Source organism: Anomalospiza imberbis, chromosome 11 (assembly GCF_031753505.1).
Source record: "Anomalospiza imberbis isolate Cuckoo-Finch-1a 21T00152 chromosome 11, ASM3175350v1, whole genome shotgun sequence".
Taxonomy (NCBI): Eukaryota; Metazoa; Chordata; class Aves; order Passeriformes; family Viduidae; genus Anomalospiza; species Anomalospiza imberbis.
The window spans coordinates 12872598-12898918 of record NC_089691.1 but is presented as its reverse complement, the minus strand read 5'-3'; the positions used below and the strand labels follow the sequence as shown (position 1 = coordinate 12898918).

At 42.1% G+C, this 26321-nt stretch overlaps 1 long non-coding RNA gene across 1 annotated transcript; it reads left to right on the top strand.

The window, feature by feature from the left end:
- The first annotated feature begins 14019 nt into the window (after positions 1-14019).
- On the top strand, positions 14020-17630 carry LOC137480387 (uncharacterized). The gene is made up of 3 exons (XR_011002867.1): positions 14020-14245; positions 15752-16886; positions 17023-17630. It is a non-coding gene; the product is annotated as an uncharacterized lncRNA (long non-coding RNA).
- Positions 17631-26321: the final 8691 nt, after the last annotated feature.

Below are 26321 nucleotides of genomic sequence, written 5' to 3'. Positions count from 1 at the left end.
GAACCTTTCAAACTTCCCATGTCAGCTGTAGACTCTAGCCTGCACAGAGTGAACAGTGTCAGCAAGAGAGGACGAGGTCTGGGGTTATGAAAACAGCCACTCAACACCAGTGAGCCCAACAATGGACCTCAGGAAAGCTCTGTGATCCTACAGAGATGGAACTGACATGCCTCCACACCAAAGCACAGAAGCTGGCAGGGTCAGGAACAGCATGTTTTTTGATGCATGAAGGCTCCACATTATGAAAACCTTCCCCAAAAAAGGAAAAAATAAAGTATTTCAAAACGTGAGCCCAAAGGAAAAGCAAATAAGTCTAACAAAAGACTTATTTTCTTCTCCATAGAGATGTATCTGCCACTTACTCGAGCTGGCAAGGCAGCGTCTCAAAAGGCAATTTAACCAAGTTGCATAAGGCCTTGGCTGGGTGGCTCTAGAAATATAGAGCCTCTTATCTGAATAAGAGCTGGCCACAGCTGTTGCAGATCTTGAAGGAATTATTTCTGTGCCTGTCAAACATCTGCTTTGTAAGCAAACAAAGCAGCTGAAGCACTAGTGGTGCACATGACATGCTGCAGCTCATGGGGCAGAGCCAGCAGGCAGTAAATGGAAACTTTTTTTCCCCTGGCATCAGAAACCTGATTTCCCATGAGTGTCTCAGATGGACAGATAGGCCCTAAACCCTCTTTGTTATATAGACCTGTGCCTTGTCTTGGGAAAAGAGCCAGTGTGGTCCAAGCACAGATCTCAGTGTCTGGTAAGCTATAAATCACCTACAGCTGTCAGGAATATTCTGACATATAGCCTACAGAACTACATTTATTTGCTTTCTCACCACCCAGGAATTATTCCATATAAACATGTGTTGACCCAAAAAGGCTGATGCTAAAAATCAGGATGTAAATTGGAGCCATTTGATATTAAATATCTTCATCCTCTCCTGTTTTTCCTGCCTTAGTCATGGCTATATTCTTCCTCTACAAAACAGTCACAGTGCATCCTCTGTTAACCGAACCAGCTGCCTTTCTGTATCTCTGGTAGGCTCCTCCTTACCAAAATTACCACACTACACGATAAATACCCTCTGAGAACCTGGCCACAGGGAATTACCACACTACACAATAAATACCCTCTGAGAACCTGGCCACAGGGAATGGGGGATGCCTGTACACTGGGTGACCAGAACACCTTGTGCTCCCCTGTGTTTTTTTAGGCAGCCACCAGTCCCATAAAACCCCATGATAAGTGCCTATTTGCTGTGTTTCTTTGCATGTGTGCAACGTGAACCTGGGTCTGGAACGTGAACCTTCACTCTCCCACAATGCAGATGCTGTGGGAGAGCCCAGTCCAAACATAAGGACTGGCCACCATACAAGGATACTGATTTTGTGGTTTTTTTTCACTCAAAACTTTCCTTCTTTGTGCTCTACCAAAACCCACTAGCACTTAAAGAGGAGGATGGTGAATGTGAATAGATGAACCACCAGACGAATGAATGTAAAAGATTGACCTGAGGTCTCTCTCCTCTGTTTTTCCCCCGGCAAAATTCCAGCTTCCACTGTTCCTGCAGTGTGCTCCTGAGCTGTTTATCCACGTCTTTTTGAAAATATCCTAGTCCAATGTGACACAGCTCCACATTTTCTTTATGTGTATAATCAAATGCAAACAATTAAGATTGCCTAACAGAGCTCTGTGCCAACAGGTAACTACAGTTCAAAGGGCCTTTTACGCAGTTAACGTGTTGGACAGCATTTCCTCCACACCCTTCAAACAAAGTTATGGTGTAACAACTAGCAGAACTTTCCTGTCAAAATCACCAGTTCTAGGCTGGGCTCTCCGGGCAACTGCCTGAGCCACGAGGTTGTGAAGAACACCTCTAGGCTGAGCAGAAAATCAATGCATGACGTTCAGTTTTCAACCGAAGAGGTGGGAATGGATCCATTTCAGGCTCTGTGCAAGGCCACAAAGCTATTGCCAGTTCTCTGTGTGTCAGCTGGAAGCTAACAAAGCACTATCACCTTGCAATGAAGACAATCTTATCAAAGACTTCCAACTAATTTCTATTCCAGTTATGCTGCTGCAATTTTTATCTCATTATTCTCAATGACACTGGGCAGAGGAGGTGTTAATATAAAGGAAGATTGTGTTTCTAGTCACAGCTTAACACTATAGGCAGAGAGAGTTGGGTTTTGTTATAAGCTTTGCCATGGATTTGGGTTGATTAGCATACCTTTGACTCATGGCTTTTAAACTGCAATGTGGTGTGAGCAGTCACACTCAACTGTGAATTTAAAATCATTACTATATTTGAAGTTCTTTTTCTGGAAGATGCAGGTGCGGGTGGCTTGGCTACGCTTGTCCTAGGAGAGATCACCTCCGAGTGTCTGCTCAGACACTATTTCAAAGATTTGCATCGTCAAGTTTGTGCTCATCGTTCACGTGGGTAGCTGGATTTAGCTTAGCTGGGGCTGGAGGTGGTGCTTGGCCAGACTTGTGTGAATGGAATCTCAATCTTCAAAGAAAGGAGAGCAGCAGGGAAGGGACTCAGCCAAGGACTGGCTGTGAGATGTGGGGCTTTTCAGCTCCCAGGTTCAAATCCAATGAAGTTAATAGAAATCAGATGGCTTTCTTGCCATCTGGCAGCCACTTGGGAGCTTGTGTGCATTCTATAGGTGAATTTTACTGTTAAGTTACAGGATAAATGACTTCATCAGCTCTAAGGACAAGCTGGGAACAGTGAAGAAAACTGAATAAACTGCATCAACCCAGGGCAGTGTTGTGGTACTTTAAAGGACTGATGTGTGGGAGGAATGAACTAAATCTTAGTCTTATAGCTTCCTTTTTTCTTAGTCTTATAGTTTCCTTTTTTAACAGAGGAGGACACACTTTACAACACCAAGGCTTCTTCCTGTGAAATTGAGAAGGTCAGAGCTTTCGGTCAACCCTGTGGTCCTTTCCATGAAACTGATGATTCACATGCATCAGGGAAACTCACAGCCCTAACCACACATTTTCTTTGGTTTGAGAAGGCAGGTTAACCTCCCCGTTGAACAAAGTTTCATTTTTTCTTCATACTCACAGTAAAGATGGATGTGAACTCAGGGGAGAGGTAGAGGTAGTTTTACAGGATGGCCAGAGCAGGGTGTAAAATCCTACAGTGACTTGTGGCTGTGCAGAGATCCTATAAAAACTGCATTAACGGTGTGCTCTGGCCTCATGCTTTTCAAAGCAGTGCAGTACCTCAGCTGGTGGCCATTTCATAGTAGCCCATGGCTTCTTCTGTACTGCAAGAATACAAGCCTTGTAATGCCTGAAGTACTCTGCTAATTTGAAAACAGATCCCAAGACACTCCACAGTTTACCAGGAGGAGAAAGGGGCTGCCAAATTTCTGCCCATCCCCTTCTCAGCCCTGGGCAAAGCTGTCATTTCCCCACAGGCTCCAGAGCCTGCTTGTCAAAAGTGCTGAGGGACTGGTGCACTTCTCTCATGGAGTAAATTAACAGCCCTGGGCAGAACACTGGGAGGAAGGTGACTCTTTTCCAGCAATTTCTCAGTTTTCTTCTTGTCTTGTGAGAGCTGAGGGATGGTGGCTGCAGCTGTCAGGGGCTGTGACTGTCTGAAAGCACCCAGGTGCCAAGGGACAGCAGTTCAGCTGATGGGGTTTGGGGCTGGGCAGGAGGACTCTGAGCCCTCTGGTCAGCAGAGGTGGGTGGGCTCAGTTTGCAGAGTGTTTAAAACAGCTGTGGTAAATTGCCTTTAGTGTAGGAATGAGCGGCTTGGCTGCTCTGGGAGTGGGAAGCACTGCCTTTGTCCCCTCATCCCAAAAGGCATTGGAGGAAGGCCCTGCCTGTGTGGAGCTGGCAGGTAGGGGAAGGTGGGGAAGGTCCAGGGCAGCAGGTAAGGAAGGCTCTCTGGACTTCCTGGGTTCATTTATCTCAGTGTCATCTTGCTGGTGCAGACCCTGCTCACAGCATATGTGTAGGAGCAGCTTGTTTCACCCTCTGGGTGTAATTGCAAAGCTGGATTGGGCCAGCTGAGCTGGAGCTCCTGGCATGTATTTCTGTGATGTCAGGTTGTTCTTTTTTATTTGCTTTATCCATCTTAGTTTCTTGTTTGTCTCCACTTACCTGTAAACTTGTAACACCTCTTTTTGTTGTTACAACAACTTATTTTCCATAGCATAATATTCACATTGTTGTCTGGCTGGAAATGAAGTACCAAGAGGTTGTTTGGTGCAACTGATGACAAGAGAAAGGCTTGGCTGTCTCAGCACAGCATTGGAGGAGCTGTTCTTTCTCTGTGTTGGGTTTATGAATCTCTTTACATTTCACAGGGGTTATAGAAGCTGAATTTGGCTGATGCAGCTGGCATGGTTCTTCCACATGAAATTTTATGATTGGGAGAAAATTTCTGGGCATTTTTAGTTGGAACTGTATGTTCCAAGCCAAGGCTGGGGCTTCTGCATTTGTTAAAAGGAAAAAAGAAAAAAAAAAAAAAAAAGAAGACAGAGCTTCTGCATGACATGAAGCAGTAATTCATGGGAAGTGTCCAAGATTAAAAAAAGAAAACAGCACCACCACTACCTTCCAAACTGCTGTCATCCACATTCAGTATTAGCAAATAAGATTTAATCTTGTGATTGTGTAACTGAGGAAACTGAGGTGGGGAGTGATCAAGAAGTCGTTGAGAGAGCTCAGAATATCACCTAAGGTTTCAGGGTGAGACTTTTAGTTAGAACTGATGATTTTGGGTGTCTCAGTGCAAGACTTCTAATGGAATCTGGTGTATGTTTTTGGGGTTTTATTTGTTTGCTGTTTTGGTTTTTATGCATCAGCCCTGTTTGTGTACCCCGTATTTTTCCCTTTCTGCACTGTAGGTGTGCACTCCTGTCTGTGAGGTATATAGTGCCTTTTCAGCGCACAATTCCAGGTGCTGTAGAAGGGAATTGTCTGAACAATATATATATTTGAAAAATTCTTACCTTGCATCCACCTTAAGTAAGAAAGAAAAAATCTTACCTTGCACCCAGCTTCTTCCTTGAGTAAGAAAAACTACCTGCGGGAAATAGCTCCACCTACAAGTACCCTAAAGCTAGAGGCTGATTCAGAGAAACCTACTTAGCTTTTGTCAGCTGGAGTACCCAGGTGAGGATGGGCTGCCAAGGACGTGACTTGCTATTTGTAAAATATACAAGCCTTGTGCAAGGAGCAGCAGATGTAGCTCCAAACCTGCCAGAATGCGTCTTTCTCCGTGTGAGTGGTGCGTGTTGCTGAAACTGGGTCTCACTTTAAGGAAATAGCAGATGGGACTGTGAGAGGGACAAAGAGAAGTAAACCCCAGCGTGTTTGGCATGTTAATGTGGGCTCTGGGAGCTCTAAAGGGGCCATCCCAGAGGAGTGTGTTGCTTAGCAGTTTTGGCTTGCCACAGGTAATAAAAGTCTGCACTCGTGAAGAACTAAATGTACAAGTTTATTAGAACACGAGTAGACTGTTGTCTTTCTCGAGGAAAATTTCTTGTCCTCTTTCATCGCACTTTATAGAGCTTGTTGAGACACAATGGAGAACACTGCTGTTCTTGTTGGAAGCAGGGAGTGTTCCTGTGAATGGGAAAGCTCCATTTGAATTATCCATGGCTGATTAGGCATCTAATAGGCTCTGCAGCTCTTTAGATCTGAGGTCCACAGCAGTAGCTGATGCAAAAGTTGTGTGTGACAGTAAGAACATAGGTACAGCTCTCTCAGCTCTCTCCACAGGCACGCACAGGGGTTTTGTTTCCATGGCCTTGCAATTTCATACTTTGACCAGGTTATGTCTCACAGCTGTCTGCATCATCACTTATTCTTTCCCTCAAAAACAGGGTTAGTCAGCATTCTCTGGGCTTTTTCTGGGAGTTGCAATAAACTATGGAGCTGTCAGGAGTGCACGTGTCTAGAAATAATATCAGTAAAATTATCACCCAAAAGGAAAGATTGAAATTCACAGGATTTCTTGTGTGTGTGCTTGCTTTTATGAGCAAAGAATGGATGCATTAAAAAAAATTAACCGGACACTGTTGGGAACGCGCTAAGTGAAATCTGTGTTTGCTCTGTGTGTGTATGTATTTGTCTGGGTTATTTTAAGTGATGGAAGAAGAAAACCCACTGAACCACTGCTTTGTAGAAGTCTTCCAAAGCCTGTTTCAGATCTAGGCCCGCTTACCAATCTATTCAGCCTCTCCTCTGGGGAGTTCCATGAAAGAACTTTTTTCTGTGGCTGTCTCTCTTTATGCTGCTCCGTGTACTTATTGTGAGGAAGAAAGATCTTGTTGTCTCGCATCTAAATATCTATTTCAAAGTGAAGTAAAAAGCATGAGATGTCTTTTTGTTCGTCATTTGTACTGCTCCTGCTCATCACGACTGCTTCTGATTGAGATCCTTGATCTCTATATCAGTACAGAAAGCCAGTAAAATAAACTGCTACCTGGGGCAGGCCAAATTCCTAAATCTGACCAATGCAAAAAAGCAAAGCTCTTCAAATGCCAAATAGACCATCTGTTAATGTGCTATGCCAAGCTTCTGGAAGACCATCAATGCAACTCAGATTGTAAAGCTGTCTAAAACATTGAGTAGCTAATTGTTTGTGATAGGAAACTTTTAAGCTGTGAGTGAAGCTGTAAAAAAGTCTTGCCATGGAAGTCACAGTATCTGGGAAGGGAGCAATTAGACAACAGCAGTTCAGCTGGGTCCCCTGACTCCTGGTGATGCTGCTGGACATGCCACAGGGCCAGGCACTTGAGGAGAGGCAGCTGCATTTCAGAAGCCTGTGCAGACTAGAATGTTCTACTCAACGGTTCTATTCATGCTCTTGGAGAGAAACGCTCACGAAGGTACCTTTACTGAGGCTCACTTGAACACGGTGAGTCTGCTGTAATGATTCATACACAGGAAGGCACAGATCCTTGATCCCCTCTGAGTACTTGTTTGCATCCTGATGGCTTTTAAGAATGAATAGACGATGAGGTGCTAAAAGCTTAGCCCAGGCTGAGTGGGTGGAGGAAAGGGGATATTGCTAAATGAACGCTGTGCTATTTATTGCTGAGTGGATGCCTCCCAGATTGTGAAAAGCAAGTTTTTTTTTTGTTTTTTTTTTTTTTTTTTTTGTTTTTTTTTTTTTTCCTTCGAGGCTGTTTCTGGGAGGTAAAATGAACCAGGATAAATTCCAGCCTGACAGCAGTGAGAAGGTGGCCACAGCACCTGCTTTAAATTGCTGCTCCAATATGTGAGGATTAGGAATGCTCTAGGCTTGTGCTCTCCATCTGAATGCTTGTGCTTCCCTAGTTCCCCTTTTGTGTGATTATGAGTATAACCCTTTGACGTTTCTGCTGTAATGTGTACTATATTTGGATACGTGTGAAGTGTCCCATGTGGATAGAAATGGAAAGCCCTTCAGACTGCAGTTTTTCCCCAAATTAAAGAACCAAATTAAACAGATATTGCAGATCCATCCACTGTGGCTTTACCAACAGGGTTAGTTTTTTTCCCTACAGTTTCTGCTCCGATTATGTGACCTTACTTTGCTCACTTCTGTCTTGTGGAGGGAGATATTTCTCAGCCCTCACTCCAGTAGAGGCCATGGCTTTGGCCCTGGATCTTCAGATGGCAGTGTGCCTACCCTAGTTTGCACAACTGTGCTACAAAACCTGCTGGTTTCTGTACTAAAATTAAATACAGACCTATGTGTTTGTATAGTTGGGGCCTGAGAACTGAAGCAAAATGTCCTAGAGTGTGTGTGTTTTACCCTCCAATGTGTAGGTGCTTTAAATTTGTTCTTGAAATGCATCCACTTTCCTGTATCTGAGTGGGAGTCCTTTTTCAAGGAAAAAAAAAAAAGAACAAGAAAAATATTTTAGGTTGTGATAGTTGCTCTTGACAGGGGATGGGATCAATTTCTAATGTGACGAGGTGATCATCTTTGTCACACAGGGTCACTCCAGAAAAGGGGAGTGACTGTGATGCTTAAATCTGCTTTCAGATATTTTCCCCAAGTTTAGGAATTTACATCCAGTTCAGATGGAGCTATAGCAGTTCAAAGAAGAGAGACAGCAGTTTCCTGCACTAAAATTATCCACTACTCCTCCTTGAAGTCTGGCAGAAAGTGTCTTTGTCCCGTGGCAATTCTAGGCATTTGGACTGAGGGCATGGAAACAAATACCAAGGAGTGAGCTTTCTGTTGCTTTCACATTGATTTGTTTCCTGTGAGTTTTTTTAACATGTGTTCATGGCAGAAACACCTGACCAGGAGACACCTAAATGGAGTCCAGGTTGTATCACTGCTGCTCAGAGTGCAGCTGGGTCACCTGGTCGGGCAAGAATGTGTGAGAGCTCTTCTCCCCATCTCCTGCAGTCACAGGCACTTGTGCCTGTGTGCTCTCATGCTGCAGAACCCTCCTCACTGCAGAGCATCTGTCATCATGTGTTCAGAATAATTCAGAGCTAAAATGGGAGCATTCCCTTTCTCTCCAGGCTGAGCCCAGAACAGGCAGCAGAGTCTGTCTTAAAGACTTGCAAGTAAATTGTGCAAGACCTTGGCACTGAGAGCGTGCGGCGTGTGCTGCCACAGCTGGGGAGCTGCTGTAGGAAAGGGTCAGGGGACCCTCTGCAGGTCTGAGAAGGATGCCAACATGGAAGCCCAGCCTGTATTGCCAATTTCCTCTCCCCAATAACTCCTGGGGTGTTGGAGGAGTGGATGTAAAGGAGCACTGATCTTCAGATCTGTTTTCCTTATAATGGGTTACGTCAAACCACAAGTCTTCAAATGATGCAGAGAGTAATTTTCCCAAACTGCAGGCTTCTGTGCTCCAGCACGCATCAAGCGAGGTGAGTGGCAAGAAACAAAACATGTTTAATTTCATGGGGACGACAGCAAGACAGATGGCTGGTGGTGGATCACTTACTGCAGGCCTGAGAATGCCAGCTTCTGGGTGGAGATGAGAGCTGAGAAAGTTCTCAATTAATCTCGCTGGAGACATGAGCTGCTGGTGCTCCTGCTCACTGGTGAGCTGCTGTGGGAACTCCACTGTGGTTGTGAATGTGTGTTGTCTCTGAAGATGCCCGTAAAAGAGTGATTGTTCTTCATATTAACACCTTCCCTCTCAGGCAAACAAAGCAATTTGTGCTCAGACAAGTATTGGCAGTTCTCCCTTTTGTAATTCATTTTTCAAAATGCTGTTGGAGAAGAAATAATACCATCCGCCCACAAAGAAAGGGCAGCAAAGGGTCCCCGATCTCTTCAGGCTAAAAATTGTTTGCTCAAAAGGTTTGGCAGCTGCTTTCAAATATCAACAATCTTCACAAAGGCATGGAATGGATGATAATTGGTGTGAGGTGTTTGGTGGGGTTTTTTCAGCCTGTTTCCCTTGTACCTCTTGACCTGCCTCTGTGCTGTACCCTGCCCTTAATGTGAGCATCTCTAAAAGACAGGGCTGTTGCACATGAGCAGCATGTGCTTGGTGGGACAAGTAAGGAGAATGTTTTCTTTTAAGGCAAAGAGTGTGCTGGTAGATGTTGCCTTTGATCAGTTCCCCTTATGCCACCGGAGATGAAATGTTCTGATTTCTCCTGGATATGGCAGTGGGTGAAGGACTCACCAGATACCTGTATTAATTTACTTGGGTGTGTACAGCACTAGACAGCAACACCAGTGTGGTAAGACAGATCCAGAAAGCTCATCCCAGATCAGTAAGGGGACAGCACAGACTCATCTACGCGCTGCTCCCTGCACCATTGCAGTGAGCATGTGTTCTCTGAATTCCTGTGTGCAGATCTGCAGGTAAAGTTCCCCCCAGCATGGCCTTGCCTTCTGGTGCACCCGTTCTTTCCAAATATCTTGTGCATGTCATCCCTTGCTGCTTTTTTTTCTTAAATAAAATGAGCAAATTTCCTGCTAATTGTAGCAAAATCTAGTAAGACTCTTCTAAAATTCTCTCTCTCCTTGGCTTTTATTCATGGCATTTCTAATTTGTCCACGGGGAACTGTTAACTGAGCTGGACTTAATTCATCAGGTGCAACCCTTTATATTGCTACTTGCTACTGGAGTCTTAGCACTGCTTGGTAGCACAGGCCTGTTTTGAATGACAGAAGGTTTTGAGCTGGGTTTAATACAGGAACAAATTTCAAATGGAGATGGGAAGAGAATATATTGTATGATTTTTGTGCTTCAGAAGCAAAATAGCCACATACAACTTGAAGGTTGTTTGAAGACCCTGCATTATTTTATTTTATAGCAGTTTATTCTGTGTTATATCCTACTGTAAGGAACAGATTTACCAGAGAGTTATGAGACTTGCAGCTGGGATTGGATTCAACTCATTCTGGGTCTTAAAGGTGACAGATACCAGCTGGTAAAATCTCTTCTGGAAGGGCTTGTGGTCTCCCACAGGAGATGTGAATGTGGTGTCTCCTTCCAGTTGAGCACAACTGGTGGGAGTTCAGGGCTTCCTGCTAATTCCACTTCACTAAAGACCTTCCTGCTCTGCTGCACAGTAAGAGTAGGTAGGTGGCAAGAGCAGTGTGTTCTGTCCTATGTAAATCTCCCTGTGGACTCTGAGCCAGGTGGGAAAAGGCTCCTCCGTGGCCAGGTGAGGGGCTGGGTTCCTCACAGGGCTGGTGCTCTGCTCAGAGCCAAGGATTCCCCTTGGAGCTAGGGCAAGCAGGCAAGTTTATGCAGAACCTAAGCATGCATTAAGAGGTGTAGGTCTTTTACAGGGAATTTGCTTTTCATAGTGAATTCTTCTGGTCTTTTCCCTAAGCTGCTGTACTCTCTGGCTTTAGGTAAGGAAGAAGTTTCAGACCAATAGCCACAACATAGTCACAGCTATGGTAAAGCTTTGTGTGCCTGAAGCACAGGAATGCTGATTTCTTTCTTCCACCTTAGTTCAGAGAATCAGCCAAGGGGGGAATGAGATACAAAATACAGTGACCAAAAAAGGTGGCTGAAATGGGGAAAATATGCATGGCCCATAATTCTTTCTATCTCCCCTCCAAATTCTGAAGATTGAAGCTGAGACCTCTCGAAGGCAAGAAGGCTTTAACACCAAAACTGAATTCTTAATCTGTGGAAAATCGCATTCTGAGTAAAACTTAGTGTACACAATTGCATGTCCAAATCTTTGCTGGTATAAATTATCACAAGTGCACTAACTGATGGTGACCCAATTCAGATTTGCATGCATCTTCCTTCTGCTCCATTTACACATTGCTGTACCTCAGTTTTATCAGATCTGTGACTGCCAAGTGACAGAGAGAAAGAAGTCAAATGTTAGAGGGATGGTTCTGTAGAGACAAGTGCTTCTCTGACTTTCAAAATCAGACTTACTTTGTAAGCATCTATCATTATGCAATGCATTCTTTTCAGCCCTTATAAACCTTTAAGGGTCTATAAATTACTATACCGAACACAGTAATATATTGCCTGCACCAGAAATTACACAGTAAACTGCTGATGGAATTAGAGTGGAATTCTCTGTACTGTGTGTGCTATGGAGTGCTGCCTACTATACAATAAATCACTTAATGCTTCTGTTTAGCAACACCTGATTGAGCAATAAGGTGCAAAGCAGCACATGATGAGATCATTTTATGTATGATTTAAAACCTTCTAAAGCTATAAAGCAAAGCAGGTATCTTATATTTAGAGTGACCTGAGTCATTCTAAGTAATGCTGACTACCCACATTCCAGAGCTCTAGTCACGTTTTAGAGGTTACTGAATCGGGACTCGTCTGTGGATACCTTTGTCTGTTTGAGTAATTGCACTGAAGTTAATAACACTTGTTAATAAGGTACAACTTCTGGGAATTGGGTCAGATCAGGCCTTGTAGGATGTTTTGTATCATAACATGTTGTTCCATTAAGCATGAACTTGTGCTGATATCTTTCAGTGCTCTAATAGCTGTAATTAGTGGCAGCTCTTCTCCCATATAAACATCTGCCTTTCCCATGCAGATTTTCTGGTTAATTCTCCTGTTGATTCTTCCCAGGATGTCTCATGGGAGAGGTGTTCTGCCACTTCTGAGCAAGGCAGATGTGTCAAAACATGATGAAGAAGCATCTTTATATTAACACAGTAGGAAAGTGTCTCTGAATATGATGCAAAGGTCAAAGCTTTAACTCTTTAGACTTAATGAGCTGAGGTGTTTGCAAGCAACCAGAATGTGGTAAAGCCTAGGAGGAGAAAGTGTAGTACAGATGGGATTAGAAGCAATTAAAACATTTGTTCATATGCATAAGTCTCTGCTCTTAAGATTTTAATGCTGCAGTTGCCAGCAGCAGAATGAGGTAGCATAACTGGCCCTGTCCTGCTCAGCTGTGTGTGCCTGGGTGAGAAACCCACCCTGACCTCAGGGTGTCCTGGCTCACAGTCCTCCATCCCTCCTTCATTTGGTGAAGGCTCAGCCCTCAGAAGGAGAAGCCAAAATAGCTTTTCAATGCAGAAAAGTTTGGAGCTCTCCTCAAACTCTCAATAAATGTTTGGGCTAGGGGGTGAAACAGGGAAGTTTTTGTTATATTGTTTTGGTGTGTGTTGGTTCACTTGTGACAACAGTTACACAATGGTATCCTGCTGAAATGTGTGGCTGGATCTCAGTTTACCTCCTGTGTCATTGCATGTTCCAGCGTCTCTTGGTGGAAGGAGGCTTCAGCAGTGGCCACTGCTCGAGTTTTGCATTGTCTGCTGCAGGTGTGTTGTAAAAGCCTGAGGCCAGGTTCTGCTTTCATGGAGAAGCTCTGTAGCTCAGCTGATTATCAAAGTGGCTGAGGCCAAAGCTGCTGTGCACAGCATAGTGAGCAAAGGTGTTGGAGGAGCAGGGAGCTGCTCTGAGAGGGCCAGGTGTCATTGTGACCTTGCTTGATCACTGTTGTGTGCGAGTGCCTTTTGTCAGGCAAATTCATTCCAACACTGACATACAACCAACTGCTGAGAAATCACGCCTAGTGTTTGCTTAACCTGTAGGTTTTGGGGGACTGCCTCAGAGTGGGTTCACTCCTGAAATGAATACTGTTCAGGTCAAATTGTTTAGCTCCTGGCTTCTGCTGGGTAATTTTGACCTGCTTGCAGTGGCCAAGAGGCTTGTGCCAGTGTTCTTTTGATAACCAAAGCAAGATGTGTGCACCACAGTTGGAAGAGGTGGGGAAACTGTGAGGACTATAGAAACTGCTATGGGAGCATGTTAAGGGAGGAAGTGGGTGATTTTCTGTTGCATATGCAACTTTCTGAGGTTGCCCTGCCTAGGGCACTGCAAGGGAGGGGGAAAAAGTGCTGAGCTGGGTTATAAAGGCTACTTTGATTATGAACCTGCATTATGCTGACTTAATTCACCATCATTGAGTTCATTCAGGTTCTTACAACATGCAAAGCCTTTGTAGCCACTGGGAAGTGGGGCTTGCCCTACTGAACTACTGTGGGCAAGGTATTTAAGAGACACAAAGGTCTCTATTAAGTTTGCTGTGATAGCTTATGTACTGTGACATTTGTTTGTTCTCTCCCTTTCCAGATTGTTGGTCTCTAGCTTAATAAACACAACAAATTTACCTTCCTAGCTGTTTCTAATTGAATTTTGTGAAGCAAAATTACTCTCGAGAAGTGCTGCCTTACACAAATCTGGTCTTTCTACTGCATTCATTATTTTCCATTCCCATGTCTTGACCCCTTCAACAAAACATTTTCCTTCATTCCTCCATAGACTTTTCTATCCTGCCTTTCTCCTTAGCAGTTAGAGAACAGATAAAGGTAATATTTTACCTTAATCTGATCAGGGAGATGGTGAAATTTTTATTAGCCATTTACACAGCCTCTAAATTGTATTAGCATACAGAGGAAAAGAATTGCTCAAGGAGTGGCAAGATCAAGCCTAAAGCTTGAAGTAGTTGGTCAAAAATAAATTGAATAATGGTCAGTGAAGGATATATATCTAGGAAAGGAATTCTTGGCAGTTAGGAAACTCTTTGACAATTGCTGGTTTTTTGCTAAGGGGTAAAATGGAGTCTAAATGCTACGTTCTGGAAGGTTGACTTAGAGCTTTCTCTTTAAGACTGAGCATGACTTTTTTTCCTCATTTTAATATTTTTCCAAGGAGCACATCCCCAGTGCTGTGTTACTGCTGCAGTGGGCTGAATGCAGAGGGAGAAGGCTGCCCTGGTGGATTGCTACCTTATCTCTCATTCTCCAAACCTGCTGCAACCCTAAACCGAGAGCTCTAAAAGGGACAGGGTGGTAAAGAGTGCTTAATCAACTTCACTGTAGGCTTGAGACTAATTTTAATGTGCTTTGTCTCTTGAATAACAAAGGCACATCAGCGTTTCTAAGATGAAAATATGGAGAAAATTTTCTAACCAAAGTAACTTGAAGATTAACCAGTACCTGGTCCTTCCTATATTTTTACATTTGCAATTGGTAACATGACAGCAGAAAAGTTACTTAAATGTTTTTAAAAATGTAGCCTTTTCTGTAGTAAAGACAGGAATCCACAAGCAGCAATCACCTGATTTCTCTAGGAGGCTGCTGCATTAGATTGTCTTTTGTGGTTTCTTGGATAGTGGGATGGGAGGAACTTGAGCCCAAATCAAGACTGAAATATCCTTTGAATGGTTATGTACAGCTCAACTGCCACCAAAAGAATCAGTCTTCTACTGAAAAAATGTATTTCTGTGCATTTCCCCTGCAGCCCAGTGTTGTTTTCTCAATGCCCAGCTCAGGGGCTCTATTTTTTGTCACAATGTAATTTCACAGTCATCTTCCTTGGAGCTGCAACCAGCTGAGTGGAAACAAAACTCTGACCCTCTTTTCTAGTGATGGAAGGTGCTGCTAATTTTCTCTAGGATATGACCTCAGGTTTTAAAATCTCTAGGATAAGAACCAAGGATTGGATTCCTTGGTTCTCAAACTAGAATTGAAGTTAGCACTATCTTTCCCAGTGTGTGACATTTGCAAATGCTTCTTTTGGGGACTGGCTTCAAGCTGCTGTGTCCCTGGGCTGGCAGGACCTGCTGGAGGCTGCTGTGGTGGGAATTGGATGTCCCTCAATCTTTTAACCTCTGCTCAGCTGCCATCAGTGACACCTCCCCTGTCTGTGAGTGACAGCATGTCTTGAACCAAGGCAGCACTTGCTTCTAAACCAGCAGCTCCATCCCTGGAGGTGTTGCAGTTTGTTGCGCTTTTGCTTCTCCCTCATCTCTCCAGGTCAGTATCAGTGTGGGTTTGAGTGTGAGAACAGAGAGTAAAGGCTGAAATCAGGGAAACAAACCCAGCCCCATTGTGTACCTGGTGACCAGCCAGGTGCTCACAGTGGACCTGAGTATTTTGGCTGCTCTTCCTGCTTTGTTATTTGAGTCCGGAGTCAGTTTGTGTTTCTGCAAACACATCAGTGATCACCTCCTGGCCTTCTTGATGCGGGCAGTATTCCAGGCATTGCTCTCATTAGTGGTGCCTGGCTGGTGGAGGCTGGCTAATGGTGCAGATACTCCTCTGGAAAGTGAGGCTTCCCATTGCCAGGGGAGTGAAAAAGCAGGAGGATTTACAGCAAATGCAGCAACTTGAAGGAAAGGTGTGATGAGCTATCACAATTATGCATTATTCTTTAAATGTATTTTACAGCATCTGCTCCTGTCATTCCTAATTCATGAGTTAGGCTTGGATGTGCCTTAAGTTGTGATAATTTGAACATAATAAATCTGGGTTTCCTTCTGTTTTCTCTTGATACCCACATGCTGACAATTTTAGGAGATTGAATGTGCGTTGTGTGGCACCTCTGCTGTGACACAGGGTACAAGGCAGCTGGCATTAAACACCATCCCGAAATTCCCACAATACCCTGTCTTCTCACCTCCTGCCTCCATCACTGAAAGGTGCATCAAGAACGAGGAGTGAGGAAGAAATGAGGATATGTAACTGTTCTGTTAGTCTTGGGAGTGGATGTATGTGTGGGGCAGAAGGGATTACAAACTGAGTTATGTTTTCTCTGTTGGCTTATTGCCTCTTGACAGGAGGGTTTGTAACCTTGTGAGATGGCCACTGTTCAGGTGATGAGAGCTGGCTGGATGTGTTACTGAGAGTGTAGAAGGGAGTAATAATGGTCAATATGAGAAAAAAAAAATTTGAAAGGTTTAAATAATGAACATCCAACTGGCCTTTAATAGAAACTGTGAGCCACATTGATCAGGTCTGATGTGGCCTGGTGGATAGGCAGACATGGTTCACCTCTTTTTCATATCTCAGAGCTGTTATTTTGGTGGCAAATATACTGTTTGAGGTGCTTTTACTCTTCCCCTGGGTCCCACCCACTCGATGATACAAAGATAGCTGTTGACCTAGAGCACCCCTTGCTTCTTATTCAGTTTTTATGCTGTAGGAGATATTTATCTTTAGGCAGGAAGTGACTGGGTTAGTCCCTGATGAGCTGTCAGATTAGCAGAAGCTGTTTGAGAGAAATCTGATTTACACAGTAGCTGTAAAAGGGAATGGGGACAGAGAAAGGAAGGATGGTCAAAAAAACCCCAATTCCTTCAGGCATGTTTTGTATGATTGACTCTCTAAACTCTTCACCAGTTTTGTTGCCCTTCCCTGGACACTCTCCAGCATTTCCATGTTTTTCTTGAAGTGAGGGACCCAGAACTGGGCTCCAAGAATCTGACTGCAAGTCATAGAACCCATAAATAGATGTCTTTTTTCATCTGCTTCTTACCCATAAGAGAGATGTTTTATCTGGAACTGAAGCTAAGTTGGAACTCCCAGAACAGCAACCACTGAGCTTTATTCTGTGACCAGATATAAAAGCATTTCCAGATGCCTCTTGTTACAGTCTGGGCTGATGCTGGATCCTGCCACAACTTCTAAGATCAACTGCTCATGTTTCAAGGTGGGAATTATTTCACTGTCCCCATCTCCTTAGGAGGTTCAATTCGTCCTCTTTCTGGTGAGGAGATTGGTGCTTCTGGCAGATGAGAGGATTGTATGAAATGAAAATATCTTCTCTCCTGTTAATTCCACTGGAGCTGGTTGGAACCTCTACTTCAAGGAAGGTGAAGGTGCAGCAACATTGAACTTGGGGAAAGACTTGCAGATGGTAGAAGGAAGCCTGATGGTGGGTGATTTGGGGACACTTGCTGTAGCCTGTAGGGCTGCAGTGCTCTCTGCTGTTGCATTGCAGCTCAGAATATCTATAAAAAAGAGCTGTTTGAGTTTCAGTCTTCATAGCCTTGAGCATTACCCTGGACAGTACAAATAACACAAAGGAGTTAGTGGAGCTTAAAAGGACAATTATCTGTTGCAAAAACAAACAAAACCATCAGGATGTCAGACAGCTGCATTCCTTTCACACTAGGCCATAAGTCAGGAAAAAGAAAATGATCATTTTCTTTGGAGCAGTGGAGCTGTTTACCCTGCTTACCTTTCCCCATGGCTGCATTTCTTTAGCAGTGGTATGGGGCTATTTATCAAACACACAGAATTTATGGAGGTCCCTTTTCTGGGTTAAATGCAGGTGGCCCATCCACCTCAGTCTGAACCCTCCTCTCCATTCCACCTCTTCATTTGTGTTTAAGGGACCTTCTTGCCACTCTGCTAAAGCTGAGTTACTTACCTTGGCACTTCCCTGAAACAAGGTGCTGGTCCTTATAATAATATAATAATAATACCTCAAAATGCCTGCTCACTCTTTATAGGATGTGGAGAGAAAGACTGCCCTGAAAAGAAGCTGGGGAAAACATTTTGAGGACTTTGGAGGTTGCTGGATGCCTGTGTGATACTGGGGAGTCCAATATTTGCATTTCTTTCCTCATTGTAACAGAGGAATTTTCAGTAGTCTCTACAGGAACTGTTTATCTAAAGGCTGTGTTGAGAGTTTTGAAATAAACATTGTGTTTTGGCTACAACCTCTTTATTGCTTTTTTTTTTTTGTTTTGTTTTGTTTTTTGTTTTAATGCAAGGCCTTAAGGGAGGTGGGAGAAATAGCAGTGATGAGATCAGCAGATACAGAGCTGGAGATCTGGAGCTCTGTCCTGATCCCAGACCCTGGCCAGATTGTAATTTGTGTAATCCCATATTAACTTCCCCTCTGTTTTCAGCTGGTTGGAGCACTCTTTGCTTTCTGGTAACAATCTGCTCTTTATTGCTTTTGAGGTAGAGGAGGAGTTTCTGCAAGGGGGAGGCTTGCAAAAGCACTCTAGAAAGAATGTCAGGGCATAGCTGCATACAAACTACTGTTGTAAATAAAAAGCTTTTCAACAGGTCTGTGCAGTGTAAACCTGACAGTTTTGTACAACATTTGACTGAGCCATTCACTGAACTAGTTTGGAGACCAGAGTACTTTTGCCAATGTGTGATATAAAATTTGTTTGTCTGCATTTTTAACAGGAATTCTGGCTTTATTTGTTCAGGATGTGTTTTTCTTTCTCCGGTCTAATTTAGCACAATACAGTTAAAAATAATTAAGATTTTGTAATTAAGATTTTGCATGCCTTTACTGTTCCATTGTTTCACTTTTGGTATAGTACTGAATCTGAAGTACTGAGCTTTACAAGGTGGACTTGAGACTGGAAGCAGATGGAGTAAATTCTCTTATTGCTGTCAGTTTGTTTTTTTTTTTTTTTTAAGGGAAAAAGGAATTAATTTCATCCTTTCTGCCACTTAAGCTTCAAACAGTGATAATTTGGAACATATGGTAAGTGTAAGACTCTAGTCCATTTTGCTGAACTGTTGTAGAGAAAATTGTATTAAGATAAATAAGGGTGAATCATACAAAGAATCAAAAAATCAGATTTTTTTTTAGTTATTCTCCACGGGAATATTGGCTTTTCAAAACCATGGGAATAAATGAAAATATTATTTCGAAGACTATATGATCTCAAAGCAGAAGCAGCCCAATTGTTATGCTGTTCAAGGCTTCTCCTGCCATTCCTGGTCAGTAAAATCCACAGTGATAGATTTGCTCAATTAAGAGTAAGTCTATTCCAATAAGTGTAAGCATAGTTTACAATAATGATTTCAATTTAAAGCATCAGAAAAGGAGAGGAAATAAATGTTATTTGACACATCAGTCTACCTTTTTTTTTTAAATCTTTGGCTGTTTTTCCCACAAAAGAACAACTTATTTTCTAAAAGCTGTGGTTCCTAGGTATTATGAGATCTTAAATTAAAATATGTTCGTAATTCAGTTACACAAAACTCAGCAGTTATACAGTGAGTGTTGCAAAATTGAAAACACATCAATCTTTTATATGGGAGAGCAATAGTTAAAATTTTAAATGTTGTTCTAAGTCCTCCTTAAATATTACTGGCTTGACTATAAGAACACTGATTAATGAAAAACTATGGAGGAACTGTAAGAAAAAAATCAAAATTAGCTTTTGGAATTGAGAGGTGCTCTCAATATTTCAAAACATGTTTGTTAATATCTTTTTTTTTTTTTTTTTCTTGGGGGAGATATTTTTCCACAAGGAAGAAAAATAAATAATAGAGGATTTTAACACCAAAGTGCAGTGAAAAGAAGTTTTTCTCCAAAGTTAAATGAGCATTCTATGGCTTAGTCTTTGAACCATTTGGGGTTTAAGGGTACCATGGGATTATGTTGTTCTCTAAGGACCCAGAAATTACACAGTAACTTTTTAAAGTGGAAGCTGGGACTTGCTGATAATCACAAGACAGAGCTGATCACAAGCTTCAAAATGAAATAATGACATTTGCAATGCTGTGAAAGAACTGTGAAAGAAGCTTTTTTTTTTTTTTTTTTTCCCTCTTCTTTGACAGTAGGAGTCAAGTGTGTGATCTGGGTCCAGATGAGATCAAGGACTTTCCAGAATGTAGCACAGCTTTTTATGATTCATAGTCCATGGTAAAGCAATCAGTTTGTTGTAATCTCTCAAAGGGGCAATGCTAAATGACTGAATGAGTTTTCCTCATAGTGACAGTCCTCCAAACCCAAAAGTCAATATGTGAAACAATTGGGTTTTGCCAGCCTTATGCTCCATGTGTCAGTCTTCCCTCAAGGTTGTGTGTGATGTTTAATCTTGACATCATGCCAAAGATGATGCAAAAAATCTTATATTAATATGCTCATCTATAAATGAAAGACTTACAGATTATGAAGTTCAAGAAGTGGCTTAAGAATAATAATGTGGCAGCCCAAGAAGAGATTTAAATACTTCTGGCATCGGTTTTCCTGTGAGAAATGGATGTGAACACAAGGAAGTGTTCTCTTGGTGGGAGCTGATACCACTCCTGATATCCAGAGGAGTGTCCCTTCATTCTCCTACTGCCTGAAAAACCAGCAGTTATGGGAAGAAACTGGACATAAAGAAATTCTGAGCAGGGACAAGTGCATCACTCATCAAGCAGATCATATTTGAGCCTCTCTTGTGCTCTCTGTATTGAAATTGTTCAATGTATGTTGCTTGGTGGGAAGCTGATTCTGTTTCTCTAAGTAGTGTTTCTCAACAGAAAAGGCCACTGTACAAAAGCAACTTTTCTTCTTTGTTTTAAATGGAAGTAAGTGGGAAGCTGCATGTAGAACTCCACTGTTTTCTTTCTCAATGTAATTTCTCATTTTGTTCTGAACATCTTATCCTCTGAGAAAAGTATTTCCAGAGAAATAAGATCTCTCTCCATCCAGAGTTAAAATGTTATTGCTGCAGTGAGTTTTGAAATTTTTCCATTTGGAGGAGAAAATTCTGTCTTCTGACCAAAAAAAAAAAAAAAAAAAAAAGAGAGAGACAGAAAAGAAAAATTATTGTTTTTTCATTGGATCCAGAAGATTCCTTTGAAGAAAAAAAAAAGGAGCAAATTTTTCACACAAAATTTGCTTTAGAGACCCTGATTCTTGTTGAGAACATTTGGGAGAAGAAAGATGCAGCTTACCTCAATTATGTGATGAGCAAGTTTCTAACAAAGTTTCAAATTCCTCTGTTAAAAATAAACCAGTAAATAAGTAGAAATTAAGCCAACTGATAGAAATAATTCAGGAGGAAAACTTTTGACACAGACAAGATTTTACTCAATTCGTAGAGATGCAAAAATGCGCACACTCTTCCTAGTACACAGTTTTGGACAGGTGCCCTGTGGTGTTAAGAGTAAATTGATATAGAAATCCATTCCTAAGGGACACCAGAGTCAGTTCAGCAGGCCAGTGTCAATGGCTTGCTAAATATCCTGTAAACAATAGTGCTAGTAATTGCTTCGTTGGTAATTTCTTCATTCCCAGAGTACCAAATTATGAAGAACTTCTCTAAATCAGATTTTTATGTTTAAACTCACTGATACGGTGAACTGTGACAGCTTATTCTAGCAGCTGTTGTGAATATTCAGTGTATAGGAGCTGTAATCTGACAGTGAGAGGTGGTCTGTGCAGGTGCTGTTCTGGCTTAATCCCAGCTGTCAGATAAGTACCTGAAGGTCTGGATGGGGAGGAGGATTGGAAAAAAGGGGTAAAACTTGTGGGCAATGATTTTTTTATTTAGGTCTGATAGACCTTCAAAAATAAATGATTATTTAAAAAAACTAAACAAGGCACGACCTTCCTCTCCATTCTCCCAAATGATTAAGGGTGATTCTCTTGGAAGAGTGATGGAGCCTGACTTTGAGTCTCTTCTTGGACCAGTTTCAGTGGCTTTAAATGAAAATTTCAAGGTATATTGAGAAGTGAACATACAAAAATAGAGGGAGTGGAGAACAAGATACAGTTCAGTATGAATATCAACAAATACCAGTTCAAACAGAGCTCTTGGGCTTGATGAGGAAGCACAATTCAATATGCCAGACTACAAATAATTTGATGTTTTGGTTGGTGCCTTGGCTGTTCTGTAGTCAGAAGGGAGATGTAGAAAGCTAGCAATAAAGCAAGAACAAATAGAAAAGTATTTGCATAATAAATGCGAGAAATTAGCCCAGCTGACAACATTCTAACAAGCTTCCCGACAACCTGAAAATCTAAAACAAGCAGCAGTTGTTGGGTAAACTGCCACTGGTGACAAGGAAACAGGGAGCCTTAAGGATAATGGAACACCTTTTTCTTGATTCAGCCTGGCCCAGTTTCTTTGTGTTCACTGATTTTTGCCTATTCAGCCTAGTCACTAATGTGATGCAGTGGCCCAGTTATTTAGTTACTATTTGGTTTTGTGATTTCCAGTTGTTTTCTGATATTGCAAGTTCTTTGGGTCCTCTGTGTGTGGGTGCACATGTACATAAATTTGACCTACACAGGAAAGCTACTCACTGATAGTTCCACACATGGGTTCAGTTTGAAAGATGTTTGCATGCAAGAAATCTCTGGTTTGGTCTCAGTCACTGAAGGTGGTTAGTAAAAAGGATCAAAATGATGACCAAGTGCTGTTGTGCTTTTGAGATTAATGCAATGGCAAGCTTAAGGCTCTGTTTCACTCCCTCGTTAAATCAGTGACTCCTTGAGGCCTGAAGGAATTGCTGCCCCGTGTAGACACCCTAAATGAAGATTGTAGTCACATTAGAGTTAAAAAAAAAAAAAAAGTTGTACCTTTTCCAGATTTTGGGGGGTAAAAAAGCCTATGAATCAAAATGTGTCTGTGTTCAGTCTCTCATTTTCAATGGACAGCAGTTTGAACCAATTCTTTGTTTATTGGAAAATATCTGTGTGCTTTTGGAGGCCACTGAGTCAGAGAGCCATACGGAGCAAATGAAATTACAAGCAAATATTTTTCTCTTTCATGAAGTTAAGTGCCTAATAAATCCCTGTAAACATGAGCTTTGCTAAGTGAGACAGCATCAATAGGCTTTATTAAGGCCAAACTTAGTTTACTCCACAGCCACTTTGAGAACATCTGGCGGTGAGGACCAGCCCTAAAGAGAATGTAGAAGTCACCAGTGCTGACTTGGAGGCCCCAGCTGTGTGAGGGCAGCTCCATGAAGATGGACTGGGCTGCTGCCAGGTGTGGCAGTGGGGCTGACTCCTGCCTCTGGCAATGGGAGCTTCGGGAGCTGCTCTGAGCAGCAGAACTCCTCTGCCTCAGGCAAAGCGGGAATTACAGAGTCCTGCTGCTCGTGGTGCATCTCCTGCTGCAGAGGCAGCACCTGGGGCTGAGGAGCAGTAGAGGGCTTGGTGCCTTTGGCACCCATTTCCCCCACACCCTGAAGGTGTCTGTCTGTACCTGTGCTCCATGCTGCTCTGGCAGAGCTCATCCTTCCCACTCGGGGTGTACTGAGTCCAGGCTGGGAGCTGATGATGGGAAGGGGGGAGCAGGGGAGCCCTCCACAGCTATTCCATGGACAGAGAATGCATAAAGGAGAGGTATGTGAGTGTCCCAGGAGTGTAGGTTCTGAGGTGTCTGCATAAGGAGCGTGAGTCCTTGGGAAGGAGGGAGAAACTAAGAGTAGAAAAGACAGACCATAAATCCAATCATTTTCAGGTTCCCCAGGATCTTCTTCAGCTGACAGTGCTGTGGGTACCAATTGTCCCCTCCAGAATTCACTATATCCCAGGAGAAAAATGACATAAATGCCATCCTTTTCTTGGGCAGTCAAATTGGATGATTTTCCTTCTACTAAGAAAACTGTACACTGGCTGTGGCAGCTGGATTATGAGTTCACTTGTTGTCTGAACCCAAATTACCTGTCTGGTATAACTCTCAGTGCTTTAAAGTGTAGGAGAAGCCTGGTTGTGGTGTGGTGCACAGGGATGTACCTGGTGATGCCAAGGCATAACACATCCCTCCCCTCTCCCCACTGCTTTTCACTCTCTCTCTGCTGCACTTGTTGCTGTGCTTGGCCCCTTCCCCTCCATGGATTTGGATTCAGAGCTGTGCCTAATTTTTCAAAGCCCACATTCATGAATAGGGACCAAGACTGACTACCAAAGAACTTCTTTATGTGGGGGCAGAACTTGGCAAGGTTTTAACTTTATCTTTTGAAAGAAGACCAAAGATGCAGACGGATAACTACCTTTTTTTTTTTAATTTTTTTAAATTTTTTTTATTTTTTAATTCGGTGCTCTTACACTTTGCAGTCTTGGCTTAAAAAGTATGTAATTGATAAAAATAAAAGGTGGCAAGATGGAAGATTTTTACACTGGACTCATGCAGTGTGTCTAAAATCTTCTGGTTTCATTTCTGGCTGCCTTTAATTTGTTTATCTTGATTAAATTTTCTTCATCTAAGCACTAAAGACAATGTCCAAGTTGATAAAAATAACTATAATTGCTGACATCTTTGAAGCTTTGCATGTGGGAGAAAAGTTTCCCTTTTCTTGCTTCTTAGAAAGGTGTTTCCTACAGCTCAGAGCCAAGGCACACTGGATTAGAAAATGCATGCATTTCTACAACCATTTCCAAGCAAAATATTATTAAATCTGGGGAGCTTCTTTACGTCAGTTGGAATTTTTGTCACAATTACAGAATGTACTTTTAGACTGGCTGAAATGTGCACTTGAAAAAAAAAAACCAAAAAAACAAAAAAACCCAAAAAAATATAAAACAACAACCCCAAAAAAAGCATGTTCTTAAATATGCAGACATGTAGGGAAAGAGCATGGTAATGAATTTGGCTGAGTTTGTTGAGCCTGGGCCAAGTTCTGATCTCAGTTACGCTGGCCTCAGCTGAGTTGCTCCAGATTTTCACCAGTTGACTGAAGCCAAACTGTGTTCTTTTGTCCTTTAGTATTTATTAATAGTTTAGGGGCAGGAAATGGGGATAAGTTTTAAGGGTAAGGTTTTAAGAGTCCTGTCCTAAATCCATAGCTTCAAAATGCTTCAATATATGCAACATGTATTTTCAGTCTTTGGTTGCCTTGGTCTCACAGGTGAGGTGTTCCAATATTCTACATTTGTATAGATAACACCTTTTGCACAGAAGTGAAAAAATCCATCATTGTATCTGTATCAGCTGAATGCCATGAAAGCTGTGAAAGATCTTCCTGAAGATTTCAGTAATTGCCTCATTATAAAACGTGGATTAACACATCCCCAGGCAATGTATGCTTCTGTATGTTTAGTAGCTTTAATCTTCCCAGCTATGTGCAGTCCTTAGGATATACTTTTGAACAGTTTTGTCTTTAGACTACAGTGTTTATACATAAACTCATCAAATACGGCACATTATTCTACAGTATTTCTGACTTTTTAAAGGTAGAGAATCTGTAATATTATATTAGTGTGAGTTTGTGTAAACACCATACCGGGGATATTATCTCTGGTTTTTTGCACGGGTACTTACATAGTGGTAGCAGGAGAAAAATCACTTAAGCCCTTAAGCCTTTATCCATGCAAAAGCATGTTACAAATGTTCTCAGAGATGGCAACTCTCTAACCTGTGCCTTTATATTATTGGCATTGTCCCTGGCATGCTGTTGGCCGTCCAGCACTCTCCCAAATAATTCCTCAGCATGGTTCAGGAGTCAGTGCTCTTTGGCATCAGTCTCTATAGGTGTGAGCAGCCTATTCCAAAAAGGAAATGAGTTAATAGTGTGACTGTGGAAGGCTGCCATGCTTTGTTGTTAAAGTAAAACCCCATGCGAGAAGCAAAGCAGGTCTTACATGTTTTATATTAATTAGCTTTTTTATACTAGTTAAATAATCAAGAACACCTCTTGTTATGTTGGTGATGTTTCTTAAACCAGGGCACAGTTTAAAAATCCTCCCACAAACAAACAAACAAACAAACAAAAAAAACCCAAAAACAAAGGCAAAAAGTCCTGGTACCTCTGTGGGATGTATTGAGTGTACTTGAATTCCTTACTCCATATCCAAGTTACTCAGCAAAAATAGATTGGGTTCTTCAAGAGTAAATCCAAAATGTTAGAGATTACCCTGGTGAAATAGCCTTTTCATAGAAAGGATAATAATGATGCTGTACTGCTGTGTCAGCCAGAGGTTGACCAAATTCAGCTGTTATCAACCACAGCAAATGCTCTTTCCCAAAGATCTTGCAGCCTGAGATTATTAGACAGCTTTGTTGTGAGGGAGAAAACATTGCATATACATATACACTAATATATACATATATATACTGTGCTATATACTATATTCACAATCTCAGCCCATTTTCTGTATGCTATAGGTTTTTTTACTTTATTTTGTGCACTATAGTTTGAGAGAGAATAATGTGGGCATTGCAGGATGGAGTTCAAGATTATTACTATGTAATAATTTCATTACTTGGGTTTTTTGGTTGGATTTTTCTGGTTTTATTTGCTCTCATTTCCTTCCCTCCCCACTCTCTCACTGAGCTTTCTGTTTCCTTATTATCATTCTTTCACTTCCATATGGTGACTTTGTTTTTTTGGCAGGATCTACGGCTGGCTTTCTTGGAAGCATCAACTGTAAAAAAAGTTTGAG